The sequence below is a fragment of the Ziziphus jujuba genome, chromosome 4 (assembly GCF_031755915.1).
Source record: "Ziziphus jujuba cultivar Dongzao chromosome 4, ASM3175591v1".
Taxonomy (NCBI): domain Eukaryota; kingdom Viridiplantae; phylum Streptophyta; class Magnoliopsida; order Rosales; family Rhamnaceae; genus Ziziphus; species Ziziphus jujuba.
This window is the reverse complement of record NC_083382.1, coordinates 217100-221487: the sequence shown is the minus strand read 5'-3', so window position 1 is coordinate 221487 and position 4388 is coordinate 217100. Positions and strand designations below refer to the sequence as shown.

The 4388-nt window shown below is 35.9% G+C and overlaps 1 pseudogene; it reads left to right on the top strand.

The window, feature by feature from the left end:
- Positions 1-1407: 1407 nt before the first annotated feature.
- LOC125418538 (photosystem II protein D1-like) lies at positions 1408-2468 on the top strand (annotated as a pseudogene).
- Positions 2469-4388: the final 1920 nt, after the last annotated feature.

The following is a 4388-nucleotide window of genomic DNA, read 5'->3' as shown; positions in this document are numbered from 1 at the left end:
ACCGATCTTCTCATTTACGATTAACATCTTCTGGGGTATTCTTTGAGCGACTTTACTTATATGGAAAAATAAAACATCCTATACAAGAAGTCTTTTCTACTGATTTTCTGATGGTCTTATGGTTCTTCACGGAGCCTTTCATGCATTATGTTAGATATTAAGGAAAATCGATTTTAGTTTCAAAAGATACACCTCTTCTAATGAATAAATGGAAATATTTTCTTGTCCTTTTATGGAAATGTCATTTTCATGTGTGGGCTTAACCAGGAAGGATCTATATAAACCAATTAGCCAACCATTCTTTCACCTTTTTAGGCTATCTTTTAAGTGTGCGACTAAATCTTTCAGTGGTACGGAGTCAAATGCTAGAAAATTCATTTATAATGGACAATGCTATAAAGAAGCTTGATACATTAGTTCCAATTAGCCCAAATGATTGGATCATTTGCTAAAACAAAATTTTGTAATGCATTAGGACATCCTGTTAGTAAGTTGACCTAAGCTGATTCGTCAGATTTCGAGATTATCGGTCGATTTGCCCGTATATGCAGATATCTTTCTCATTATTTCAGCAGATCCTTAAAAAAAAAAAAAAGAGTTTATATTGAATAAAATATATACTTTGACTTTCTTGTGTTAAAACTTGGGCTCGTAAACACAAAAGTATCTTTTGATTTTTCCAAGAACTTATTCGACTTTTCTAAGGTTATATAAAAGGTGAATTTGGTATTTGGATATTGTTTGCATCAATGATCTAGTTAATCATGAATGATTGGATGTTCACCCATGGAAATGGAAATTATCCTTAAATGCTGAAGAGATAACAAAAAATTTATTTAGTCATCTATTATGAATGGTTCATGCAGTAAAAGCGAAGGTTGATCAACTGAATATTCAACTTTCTTAGATGCTTGTTTAGGGAAGGAGCTCAATTTTGAATGTATACATAGGGAAAGACGTGTGCAATGAAAAATGTAAGCACGATTTGGGGAGAGATTTTAACCTATTTTTTTTATTTTCTAATTCTACGAAGTAAATTATCTACTCCATCCGTCTAGTGGGTTCGAGTCCCGGGTAACCCATTCTAATTATTCTATCGAAATCATATGTATTTAAATTAAATCCAAATTTTAATCCAAATTTTGTAACTTATTTATTTTTATTTTATTTTTATTCAATTTATTTAGTCAGTTTATTCAAAAAAAAAAAAAAAGAAAAAGAAAGAAAGAAGGATGAATCTGGATAGATGAAAACCTCAATATATCAATGGATGTTGTATATTGGTTGACATGGGTATATAAGTCATGTTACATTGTTGAATAACAAGCCCTCGATTATCTGTTTATAGAAAATTAAAGTGCCTAGGAGTCCATGATGATTAATAATTTAATAAACCAAGATTTTAACATGATTGCAATTTTAGAGAGATGCGAAAGTGAAAGCTTATGGAGTCACTTCTGTAACTGCATAACCAGCACTGAAAATCGTGTTTACATTGGATGGTTTGGTGTTTTGATGATCCCTACCTTATTGACCACAACTTTTGTATTTATTATCGCTTTCACTGCTGCCCTTCCGGTAGATATTGATAGTATTCGTGAACCTATTTCTGGATCTCTACTTTATGGAAACAATATTATTTCTGGTGCCATTACTCCTACTTCTGTAGTGATAGGTTTGCATTTTTACTCGATATAGGAAGCGGCTTCCACTGATGAATGGTTATACAATGGTGGTCCTTATGAGCTAATTATTCTACACCTTTTACTTGGTGTAGCTTGTTATATGGGTCGTGAGTGGGAACTTAGTTTCCATCCGAGTATATGCCATTGGATTGCTGTTACATATTCAGCTCCTGTTGCAACTGCTACTACTATTTTCTTGATCTATCCAATTGGTCAAGGAAGCTTTCTGATGGTATGCCTCTTAGAATCTCTGGTACTTTCAACTTCATGATTGTATTCCAAGCTGAGCACAGCATCCTTATGCACCCATTTCACATGTTAAGTGTGGCTGGTGTATTTGGTGGCTCCCTATTTAGTTTTGTGCATGGTTCCTTGGTAACTTTTAGTTTGATCAGGGAAACCACAGAAAATGAATCTGCTATTGAAGGTTACAGATTCGATCAAGAGGAAGAAACCTACAATATTGTAGCTGCTCATGGTTATTTTAGATGATTGATCTTCCAATATGCTAGTTTCAACAACTCTCGCTCTTTACACTTTTTCCTAGCTACTTAACCTGTAACAGGTATTTGGTTCACTGCCTTAGGTATTAGCACTATGGCTTTTAACTTAAATGGTTTCAATTTCAACCAATTTGTAGTTGATAGTCAAGGTCATGTAATTAATATATGGGCTGGTATTATCAACCGTGCTAACTTGGTTATGGAAGTTACGCATGAACATAACACCCATAACTTTTCCCTAGATCTAGCTACGGTCAAAGTTCCATCTACAAACGGATAAGACTTTGGTATTAGTGTATACTGAGTTATTGAACATAAAGGAGCAATAATCAATTTCTTGTTCTAGCAAGAAGTTTGACATTGATCCTTTAGGAGTTTTTTTACTTAAATTTTTTTTTCTTTATCGTAGTGCCCAGTTTGTCTTGATTTTCGATTTCTGAACAAGAAGGAAAATGGAACTATTTGATTTTTTTTTTTACTTGCCCCAGGATACATGTCTTTTGGATCCTTTGCCCGGCCACCACCAGTGGAAGCAAGCTAGCCCCTTATGAAGGGTAGACCGATGTCTTGATCGAGTGTAATGCCCCCCTTTCTTCAAAAGGCGTGGTTTCTCACAACCTAATGATGATCAAACCATTTGCATTGTATTACCATAACGAATCACAAAAGTTGTGATTTGGAATGAACCTTTCTTAATGGAGGAAAAGAATAGCGATGGGTTTCTATGGAGCATCCAGGAACAAGAAAATTCAATCAGACAATGAATTCTTATGTGGTCCAAGGAAATCAAAGGTCCACTTCCATGATTCCATCTATATCGAATATTAATACCAGAATAGCTTATATAGTCATGACTCAATTCAAGTCCACTTACTTTTGATTGATTAACGTAAGGAAAAAAAATAAGGATAGTCATCGATCTCCTTGAATGGAGCCTAGTTTAGGATCGAGCCCTTCCTAAGGATCATGGGTCACGAGATTCAAATTAGTTCAAATCAAATACAGCTGGGCCCATATGTTTAGCATAGGAACTTCTTAAAAAATCAGATGCCTAGTGTGGGCTATTTTATAGAATAATCGTTCCTACACTCGGAGAATAGTAATTCATAGGGAATTCTATCCCATTGGGTTTGTAGAGGACTAGTAGATTCGATGGCAGTATGTCGGGGAAAGGGCCAAGCTGTACAAGAATACCCCCATTAAAGTACTAAGTTCCATAAGCAAGCTATTATTCTGAGGATCTCCATTGAGGAGCATCAAACGCTAATGAAAGATCTCTCCCCATTAGCAACAGGTAATAAATTTCAAGCCACAGGAAGGAATCTGCTACTAAACAATAGGAAAGTGAGTTCCTCCAGTTGGCATTCATTAGGGTAGGAGCACTTGGTTGATCACCCAACAAAATAGTTTTTTAGCAAATGACTCAACCTATGTATCCGGTATTTACACACTTCGAGGTGTAAATCACTTGAAAAGAGATGAAGGAATGTTATCTCACCACGTATCTTAGTGAAAGCACCTCCCCTTATTTTTATCCAGCTTTTCCATCCCCAGGTTCTATATTTTAGAGCTACTTCATACCTCGGACCCTATAGAAATACGAGCTCAATTGCATCGATCCTCTCCTTATAGTTAAATGTGTAGTCAGAGTCAAGGAAGCAATCCAGTCGGTGTGAGAGAAAGAAGCTAAACATGTTTTCCTCTTCAAATGTCTATGCTAAGGCTATCTCTATTCATGAGTAAGATACTATGTCCTAACTAAGCTGTAGTCCCATAATGCTCATGAATCCGCTACCCTTGCTATTGATTTCAAATTGACCTAAAAGACAATACAAGAGAGCAATTGAGCAGAGGATTGCTCCCATATTACTTCAAGAAATGGGATCCTTTACAAGCACACTACTTTTAAGAGTGAACGGGTGCTGCTTTGGAGCTAAAGACCAGAGGTTACATTAAAAATGCAGCTAAAGAGCTGGTATTTACTACCTTTCCTAACCTAACAAAAGCTTACAGTTGTTGAGTTTAGTAGCTTAGTTGGCTAGGATCCTTAGGAAAGAGCTGTACGCAACAAGCAAGTTAAGGAGTTGAATAACTGAGTGGTCAGTTTGTGTCACTATACCCTAGCCTTTGCTTCATTTCAGTAGTCCGAACAAGAGTAGAGTCTATGTTTTCTGATGTCAGCATCATCCCCCAATCCCAA